Source organism: Haliotis asinina, chromosome 14, assembly GCF_037392515.1.
Source record: "Haliotis asinina isolate JCU_RB_2024 chromosome 14, JCU_Hal_asi_v2, whole genome shotgun sequence".
In the NCBI taxonomy this organism is placed as follows: domain Eukaryota; kingdom Metazoa; phylum Mollusca; class Gastropoda; order Lepetellida; family Haliotidae; genus Haliotis; species Haliotis asinina.
In genome coordinates, this window is record NC_090293.1 from 32,444,459 (window position 1) to 32,455,759 (window position 11,301).

Genomic DNA, 11,301 nt, shown 5'->3' on the forward strand with positions numbered 1-11,301 from the left:
TAAAGTCACTTTTAAATATGCAATGACTTAATGATTCTATTCGTCATAACTTGGTTGACTGATCGGTTTGTTGTTTAAAATCAGAAATATTCCAGGTATACTGTCTGTAAATAAACGAGCCTGGACCAGACAACCCAGTGATCAACAGCATTAGCATCGTAATCGGAAGGCAATGACATTTGTCAACCAAGTTAGCGATCCTGACCACCCGATCCCGTCAGTCGCCCCTTACGACAAACATGGGTTACTGAAGATCACTTCCAAACCGGATATTCACGGGTACCAGAAGGATGAACGGCCGGATACCACGAACAGTGGGTCGGAATAATATTAATATAAAATTCCCAGGAATGTTTTGTTTTCTTTCTAGAGATTTTCTGATTAAAGGGGACCGTACTGGCGAGGTTTCATACTGTGTGTCTCGATGCAAGTGCGACCCTGAAGGTCCGGGCTAGAATAGGCCTTCAGCAATTCATGCTTGCCATAAAAGGCGATTGTACTTGTCGTAAGAGGCGACTAACGGGATCGGGTGGTCAGGCTCGCTGACTTCGTTGGCACATGCCATTGGTTCCCAATTGCGCAGATCGAGGGTCATGCTGTTGATCACTGGATTGTCTGGTCCAGACCCGATTATTTACAGGCCGCCGCCATATAGCTTGAATATTGCTGAGTGCGGCGTAAAATTAAACCCGATGAAAAAGCATAAGTAATATACTACTTGCTTACTGAAGATCAAGTCTAACCCGGATCTTCACGTGAATCATGATAACTAGACACATATTGAAGTCGAGAGACCTGTAACAAATGCAGCTCTCATAACCCGGGGCTAGCACGCATCCATCTTTTAACAAGAAACAATATACAGAACGCCTGAGATCAAACAGCATCTTCAACGGTTGTGCAGGAAAATAATTAGTTGGGATGATTTACTCTTAGGGTTAATGGAAAGTCATTTGAAGGCTGTCACTCTATAAGCTCAGGTCAGAGTGACCTTATAGGAAGTGGCTTCTAAGATGCACTTGGGAGTTTTGTGTTATAGAGAAGTGGTACTGCAAATCTTTAAATGCCAAAGATATTGATATAAACAAAGATTTAATGTAAGATTGGCTTTTAAACTGCAAAGCTGAAAGTGCTTACTTAGTTGGCTTTCAGAACAGAAAAGAGATAGAATTTACAACTCGCTAATTCACATTGCTTTTTTTAAAGGAAAATGCACCCAGAGAGATGAGATGAGACTTCCATTACTGTGTGAGAATGCCTCAGTAATTTCTTTCGAAACGTCGCACTAAGAAAACAAATGAAATTGTTATCCACCCACTTCCATTACTGTGTGAGAATGCCTCAGTAATCTCTTTCGAAACGTCGCACTAAGAAAACAAATGAAATTGTTATCCACCCACTTCCATTACTGTGTGAGAATGCTTCAGTAATTTCTTTCGAAACGTCGCACTAAGAAAACAAATGAAATTGTTATCCACCCACTTCCATTACTGTGTGAGAATGCCTCAGTAATTTCTTTCGAAACGTCGCACTAAGAAAACAAATGAAATTGTTATCCACCCACTTCCATTACTGTGTGAGAATGCCTCAGTAATTCCTTTGGAAACGTCGCACTAAGAAAACAAATGAAATTGTTATCCACCCACTTCCATTACTGTGTGAGAATGCTTCAGTAATTTCTTTCGAAACGTCGCACTAAGAAAACAAATGAAATTGTTATCCACCCAATATAATATTGTTCGAGGGCACGAGTGTTCGCTAGCCTATATCAAAACTTAATTTCCTCAGCTGCCATTTCAAACCGATCTTTGTTGGCTAGGTCGTGAAGTCACCCCGTATAGAAGACGAGCTATGTCAATTTGGATGAAACGCAATATCCAATCAGATCGTTGTTCTTATATGGCTTCAAGGGGCATTCGTAAGTTCTCGTGTTATTCCGGCAAACCGGATAGCATCTCGTACCCATCTCGTGGCTATAGTAAAAATGTCTTTGTCAGGGCTCTGTCTAAGCGCAAACGGACACAGAGATGAGAGTAGTTTAGCACTGTTTCTAAGGAAAAATAACTCTGAATTTCCAAACTTGGCTACTGGAATACCCCACATTCGCGGGCAAAACAGCTATAGAGTCATTCCCTTCGTAAAAATGTTTCAGAGAATTTGCTGACCCATTAGCTCAAAGTGAACGGTTCAATTGTACTTCGCATATGTTTGCGATGTTTTGAAAGCCCCATGTTGCCGTCATTTTGATGCTTCGAAAATGCGCTTTACAACGCGCGATTTAATTGTATGCCATGATTCTTGGCAATAATGGCGTGCCATGGAGAACCGAAACATTAGCAGACATTATGATCGATCAGAAAGGAAAGATTTCCCTGGCAACCAACCAATACTACACTTTACCATGGGTATTTCGGTATTTGCACAGAAAAACTGACTTGAAAGTGCAAGGGTAGAATCTAGACTTCGACACTGGTTCGCGGAGACCTTTGTCTTGGGGGAAAATACATAACTATAGGCAAAGCAACCAATAGAATCGCTTAACCACACAAATTCGTTTGTTTGTTTGTTGGTTAACGCATCACCATGGAATATTCCAGCCTTATGGCGGAGACTGTAAGTACTCAAGTCTGGAGAAGAGAACGTAATGATCTAAGCTGCATGCGAACAGGATTAGATGCATAAAAGGAGAGAATAATTATCTTTCAAGTCGTAGTTAAAAATGATAATGGATTTATGAATATTTGACGACCATGTGTAAATGATGAATATGGGAAAACAGTACAATACAGTGAGTGAGTGAGTTTAGAGTTACAATACAGGAAGAGAAAGATCTTCTAAAGAGATGACAATGAGCAAAGCAAATCCGTTGTGTTTGAGAATCAACATTGTATGAAATGTCTGAAATACTTTCAAAGAAAGTCCTTCCTTGATTGTATCAAGCTTAATGGTTGCGAAGATACGGTGGTGTGCTCGCCTGATCCAGCAATGTCTTCCTCAGTTCAGGGAGCCCTTTCTGTTTGTGGACCAACAAATCATACGATACAGACAATATAGTCTTGTTCGTTCTTTGTGGAGACTCACTCGTGCACACTCAAAGATCGAACTGTTTTCGCATCAGCAAATCAAACATTACAAACTGTGTAATTCCACAACATACGTCCTGTTGACAACGCCGAGAGACATTTTGCGTTCTGGGACATACATTATGCATGGTTGCATTCCCGTTGCACTGCTAATGACACTGTTCCGCCGAGCTACAAACAATAGCAAAACTAATGTCCAAGAACAAGTCAATATAGGTGATAGAAATATAGAAAAACTGCCACGGCAATCTTCCTTTAAATTCCTATCACATTTTACATTTTCTGACAGCCTGATGATCAGTCAACATGTGTACCTACGGCAAAGGTTTGATTGATGCGAGGTATCTAGCTATGGGAACAATATATAATTATACCATTATAAGTGATGCATTATAACCCTATTTTCCAGGATTACTTGATATACATTATATATATAAAAGGATGAATTCATCAATGATATACTTCTTTGTTCTAAAGAAAAGGAAGATGATGAAGCTTTCAGAGACTGCGGGAGTCGAGTAGGGACGACTGGGAAGTTGCAGACAAAGTAAACATTATACAGATGCTAAGGATGTTTGGCACTGAGGATGTAGTCTGTATCCATCCTGCAAATATATTCAGTATTGATCAGATCTAGGCTTGTGGCACAACTGTCCTAACTGTCCCATAATATTCCAGCTTACATCACGACTGAATGAATATTACATAGTCTGGACGGGACATATGATCAATGAAAGAGTGAGTGAGTTTAGTTTTGTGCCGCATTAAACAATATTCCAACAATACCACGGCGGGAGACACCAGAAATGGGATTCTCTCGCTGTACCCATGTGGGGAATCGAACCCGTGTCTTGGGCGTGACGAGCAGAGGCGATAACTAGGCTACCCCACCAGCCAACCAAGGATGATCACAGATCCCGGCTCGGTGGCATCCCATACACAGTCATTAGCCTGACCATCCGATCACAGGCAAACTGTAGCGCAAATAGGACTGCGCAGCATAGAGAATATGACAAGTCCTCTCATATGCGAACGAAGCGAGCAAAGGTTGGCAACGTACTTCCCTCGCTTCGGTCCAAAAATACTTTTAATGTCAAAATGGAATATCGCCACCATCAAAGGTGTACACCCATTTCTTCACTGGGCTATGCTCTCACATGTCCTAAGTCATGTTGAACAATTACTCAGGTGAAATATTTTTATTCAACATTTTAAGCGCGACTTGCGGTATGACCGTTCTTCGACTCCATTCCCTCTTCCAGTTTCCGGTTCAGCGGAGTGAAGGAACAGGGGGTATTATTCCATATGGGCTACTTACAGTTACCTCCCCTGCTTCATTCACCCATTAGGCCAGAAGTGTTATATGTAGAATAAAAATGTTACGAAAATTCTAACATAGCGACGACAGATAAGATATATAAACTCCAACAGGTTCATGATAAAATTAAGCAACATGCTATTTCTTTATCTGAATACCGGGATTGGTGCTTAAAATGTTAAATAAAACATATTTCACGTGACTAATTATGAAACATGGGGTAGGAAATTTGAGAGCAGAACCAAGTGAGGAAATGGGAATGTATGTTTGCCAGTGATCCGATCCACCAAGTCACCCGACACATCACGCCGAAGTGGCTGTGGCCAATTCTTATCTGGAATAAATACAAGTTCAAAGAATGAGACAGAGAGGGGGCTTACTTTTACGCTACTTTTAGCCATATTTCAGCAATATCACGACGGGGGACACCAGAAATAGGCTTCACACATTGTACCCATATGGTGAATCGAACCTAAGTCTTAAGCATAAAACTAAGTGTTTGTTAAAGTCAAACAAATTAAAACAAAACAGACTACATTGCACAGTTTCTACAAAATCAGTTACAGAATCCTATTGCGTTGAGAGACATATCTATTTGTTGAAGACTTGCGTTAACATCACTGTGCGCAAAGCGCTGAATACCAGAAAGTGAAACTGTAAGTTATCGTGACACAATGGATCATGGATGAATCCCGAAGGTTAATAAAGAAAAACATTAAGGAAAAGATTCCATCTGAAAAATAAGCTAATTTACAGCAGGCCATAAAGGCCCGCAAATATTTAAAAATGCTGGCCCAATACCATAACAACCAGCGCTGGGCCTCCGGCGATTATTTCGAACGCTACCAGCCATATTACAACAGTCTGGAATGACCATCAAGTCGCCGAGCCTGGTCCTGTTACAAACATTCCACTAGTGGGTCTTCCTGAAGTGACCTAGCAGCTGTGAAACGTACACAGAGTTGGGTCTCCTTCGTAATAAAGAAATGCAATGCTGCACAGAACACAGGAAACCGGAAACAAACGCAGTGTTATGGTTCAGGGTCTGTATCAACGAAGAGTTCTTAGCAGTACGTCATTCCTATGTGATAAAGTACAGAGTTCGTACCGCTACGAACACTTCGTGGATCGGCTCCCTATAAGTAGAGGGGCGGTCGGGTAGCCAAGTGGTTAAGGCGTCCGCTCGTCTCGCAGAAGACCCGGGTTCGATTCTTCACGTAGGTACGATGTGTGGGTCCATTTTCTGTTTCTCTTGTCGTGATGTTGCTGGAATATTGCTAAAGGCGGCGTAAAACTAAACCTACTCACTTGCTCCGGTAAGACAATAATGACTGCAGCATGTTTCTCCAAGAACTAGGTGTTTGATGACTGCTCAACAACGTAGGACTTAGGACAAGGCCCAGGGTCGCGATCAACAAAGTATTCGTAACGTTATAACCTGTCGTAATGCTACTCTTTACCAATGGTTTACGAATGTTGTAGCGTTATAAACGCCTTGTGGATCTGGACCTAGCAGTGCTTAGGACAAGGTCCAGGGTGCCGTCGTACAAAAAGGTCTTTGGGCTGAGGTGACCGTAACCCTCATACAATAGCATTTGACTTTCGACTGTCGTAGCGCTAAAGTTGTTTTGTACACCGGTATCCACTGGACTCCATGGTGACCACCGCTTACAGATAAGGATCTACAAGCATCACACCTCAGCAAACGTACAGACATGTAGAAACTGTCATCTCATAAGATAAAGATCGTAATTCTAAACATAGGTCAGGGGGCACCTTTTATCAGACCAACCAGAGTTCCGCTTACCAGATCGGGAAGGAGACATTCAGAATGTCAATACGAATCATGAAATCTGGAAATCGTCAATAATTAACTGGATTTGAAATCGTCACATTTGTCAAAGTCTAAGTCTCGAATCAAAGCCAGCAGCTAGAAACTTGTGCCGTGGAGGATGAGAAAATTAATAAAGGTCGTTCTAATACGGCGTGCCCTTTGAACTTCTGTACTAGAAGCGAGAATAGTGACATTGTTGTGGAAAGCGGGTACAGAGACGCAAGGTCATTGATCCTTTCAAAAGTAAGTGGTATTCCAGATAGTCTCGACTGCACCGCACCAAACTCACATCGATCTGCTTAAAACTCGTACACGGAGCCACACCGTCCATTTCATCTACGACTTGACCCAAGAAGATCCGAGTAATAGTTGTTCTTCAGCAACCCATCATGGGAGTGATTTCTATCAAGCAAAGAGCGCATTTGCGTACAATTTTGTCCCCTCCTCCAAGGTATTTTTTAAGTTATTATTTCGACCCTGATAGGCTAAAAAAGGGCTTTTCAAAAGGCCACTGAGAATGTCACATACTCTTCGCACCGGTATAAGTTTGGCTCAGCTCCGCTGTCACATTAGTAGCATGCTCAGTGTGGAAAAAGTTGTCTCCCTTACAAGTCGTCAGGGGACGATACTCTCCGTTGTTGACTCAGCAAAATGAAGTGAGTGAGTGGGTTTAGTTTTACGCCGCACTCAGCCATATTGCAACTATATGGCGGCGGTATGTAAATAAATCGCAGCCTGGACCAGACAATCCAGTGATTAACATTGTGAGCAAATATCTGCGCAATTGGGAACGATGACATGTGTCAACCAAGTCCGAGTCAGCGAGTCCGATGCCGTTACTCGCCTCCTATGATAAAGCATAGTCGCCTTTTATGGCAACTATAGGTTGATGAAGGCCTATTCTAACTTCACGGGTTGCAGCAAAAAGAAGCGTGTAGTGGCCGCTACACATGAAATTGAAACATTTCAAACGCGCCGTGACAACTGTCCCAAAGACACACCAGACATCGTGTACTTTCAAAAGCATGAAAAAAAAAAAAAACCCAACCCAAAACAAAAAACAAACAGAAACAACTAAAGAAAAAAACTAATAAAATACAAAACAAAACACAATCATCCTCCTTATGTGTTCTCCGTGACATACAGTCGGTAATGATTTTCAAGCTGTGTCCCAACAATCAGCAGGAACTTCCACATAATTTGAGCCATATGTAAATAACTGACAATGGTTGCTTGTAACAGCTGTTGATAGGCCCCAGGAGGCAAGCATAGCCGATTTCACAAGGATATCATGTTCTGCAACAGGTTCCTTAACTTCAGCGCCATTATGTTTCTACGGTAACATGGAGTTCCCAAAATGTCAAATACCATTATTATACATTTGGGGAGACATTGTATCTCAATGCTGCTTAACATTTTGGATGCTGGATGACGCACTTGGGAATATTTCAATTGTTGTACCATCCATAGTAGCTGAATATGGTTTATGGGGACAAACCTAGGGACATAATCAGGGACAATCATGGGTTCTAAACAACACACAGCTGTCCCTAGTGAAAATGAAAACAACATATCTAATTCAATTATTTTATCAAAGTATATATTTGATATAACCATACATCACTGCCCACTTTGATATAATATTAAACTTATAAATAATACATAAACCTTTTTCGCTGAAAAAAACCCCAAAACATTCTCAAAACAATCAACGTCATGTATGCTGGCATTGCATTATAAGTCAAGTACCCTGTCGGCTAAAATTGACAAAACAAGGGACAATGTCAAACAAGGAAATTCCCTTACAATTCTTTTGCACCTGAACAGGGACATTCATTCTAACTTCAGTAAATACAAGGACTTACCTCGAGTCCCGTAGTCACTGTCATTCAGTGGTTCTAGACAACAAAATAAGAGTCCAAGACACTTTAATTAATACAGTTATTGTGTATCATGATCATCACATACATTATTACCGTAATTAAACTGCAAATGATACCATAACACAGCTAGTAGCAAACTAAGTAATAACTTATTGTTTTTGAGTGAAATTTTTACAAAAGGTATTTAGACTTTTTCTGCGGCCCTGTGGATGTGCTAATAAATTTTGTTGTGTCCACTGTCAATTTTAATGTGTTTATGACACAGGAATTCGCGTCCTGTAAATCCCTGTAAATGGTTTTAAAAAAAAGGATGAATTCAGAAAGAAGAAAATGCACAATAATTTTAACACTACATGTAGTTCCATCTGTCTTGAACACTGTGTGTCCATTATGACAAATGATAGAATATCTAACATTATCTTCTGCAACGTTCTCTACTAATTACTTATATAATTCTAAACTGAAAAATTACTTATATGATTCTAAAAAGACTGATTCTTTGATCATAATTTAAAAACGAATATTAATTTCAGACGTTTTCTTTTAAGGTATATATGATTACAACCCCTATATTTTCACATTTTTCACATGTGGGAATATAATGTGAGTGTATGTTTTTTTATACTGTATCTAATTTTTTTTGTATCAGTGGATTCAACCTCAAATCATTTCAGACATATCTTATCCTTTATTGTCCTATAAAAACTATAAATCAACAAAAAACGAATCTGGCACATTAATCACAGAAAATACCTTTGATGCTAAATCAGCCAATCGCCAAAACAAACTAAAAATCAACTTGGGTTTTTAACAATCACAAAACTAGAAAATATTTTTGATGAAAGCTGATATATGCACCAAATTCAAAAGCAAGCAATAAATACATTTTCAACAACTGAGAGAGTGAGGTTGGTTTTATGCCGCTTTTAGCAATATTCCAGCAACATCATGAAGGGGACACCAGAAATGGGCTTCACACATTGTACCCATGTGGGGAATCAAACCAGGGCCTTTGGCGTGAAGAGTGAACGCTTTGGGTACTAGGCTACCCTACCACCCCTCATGCTGGAAGTCAAATGGACATTAATATTAAAAAAAAGTATAAATCTACACTGAGTCTGTCATATGAAAGAAAACATTATTGAAAACCAGTCGGTTAATTGTGAAAAAACAAAGAGAATGCTAACACATACAGGAGTTTTCTATGCAACAAATTATAAATATAGCCGTATCATAAATAATTATTTTAACACAAAGCACAATAACACAAAGTAGTCAGTCTTATGATATATGAATATGTTACTGCAAATTCATAAAATTGTAAACAAGGTAAATAACTATGTAACTGAATGACAAAAATCTTAGATGTTGTCTTTTGTCTCACAATAAGCCATAAACTAATACAAGCTGTCAACAATGTCATAAAAATAAAGCTAACTCATATTCATAAAAATATGAAAATTTCTACAGACTAAGGTCTCAAGGACACATGTATTACATTCATATTGCACCATCTTGGATGAACACAGGATTCAACTGCCTTAAAAACTCAACCCTCTGAGAGAATTTGTAATGTATTCATGATAATCGTGATCTGTTCTTATTGTTAAACAGTATGAGGAGGATGTCTACTTGAACGATATTGTGTACATGTCACAAGTACAGATGTCAAGGGCAAAGTCCTTAACGACATATATTAAGTTGGTCTATTGGTAATATGCAGTGATAATGCACAGAATCGTAGCGTAAGAATTACATGGCTAATGACAGAGTGCTCACACAGAGACTCAAACAACAAATCCCACTTAAATCCCACTGGCCACACAATGATTTCATGTTAAAGTAGACATCACATACTCTCAGAAAATGGGTGGGTAGGCATAGTTTTTGGCCACTATTAACAATATTCCAGCAATATCACATTTGGGGACACCCTAATGCGCTGTCACACATTGTACTTCTATGGGGAATCGAACCCGGTCTTCGGCGTTTAAACATTAGGCTACCTCATCATACCGCTCAGAAATTGATACATATGTTTGATATAAAGCACGGACATTCATACTGAGTGAAGACTGACAAGTAACTGAGAGAATGAGAGAAAAAGAGATTGTGTGTGTGTGTGTGAGAGAGTGGGAGGTAGAGAGGGGGAGAGTGAGAGAGAGAGAGAGTGAGAGAGAGAGAGAGTGTGAGAGAGAGAGGGGTGGATGTGGGCTGTTTAAGAGTTTGAATGTTAAACTCTGGTTACATCATGACATCCCAGCTAAATGACTGAAGTTAAGTGATGCATGTCTCAGTGGAACTCTAGAACATGGGCGTGGTGGTGTCACATGTAAAATCAGGCCAGGGACACACTGGGACTCAAACCCATAATGGCAGGTTTCTGCCACACCCAAGGTATGCAATGAGTAGACAACAAGACAGTGTTGCCCAAAATTTTCAGAGAGAGCCCAAATTAACATCCCACACATTAACATCTTATTGATGTATTCTTGTTTTACATGGAACTCTGTAGCTTCTTAGTTTATTTGATTATCAAACTAGACTTAAAACCTACCATATTCTTCTTCAACATGATAAGGAACTTGTATGTATATATGCATCCATGCAAGAAAACATCCTCAACACAGATATAAACTCTCAAACAAATAACAATCCTAAATAGATCCATATCAACAAAATATGTGCAAAAAACAGCAGATAATCTTTATCGGTTCACCATAGAAGGCAAAAACTACAAATGACAAAAAATATGTATCAAACTGTTACCATAATGATATCTATATATATATATATTACCAAATGTTTGTAAACAACATTTGTAGAAGCAGTTTTGTTGGAGCAGTATCATGTTTGATAAAGATGCAATGAATGTTGCTCTTGATAGCAGTTGTCTTGACCATGGTCAACACATGATCAACACAACAATACAATCAGCTATACAAAATACAATAAATTACTGGTATTGTACAAATATACATACTGGCTATTTACAGTTGACAGGGAAATAGTTTCAAGGATGATGTCACCAACACAGGACCAACTGTCAAGTACCTCAGCACAAAATCCTAGTATTAAACACTGTGATCAATGTCAGCTCGTTTCCAGTACAAAATTACATAAATGAATCAGTCATCAAGTCAACACATATCAGATGCAACATCCTCAAATATGAAGTCCAGT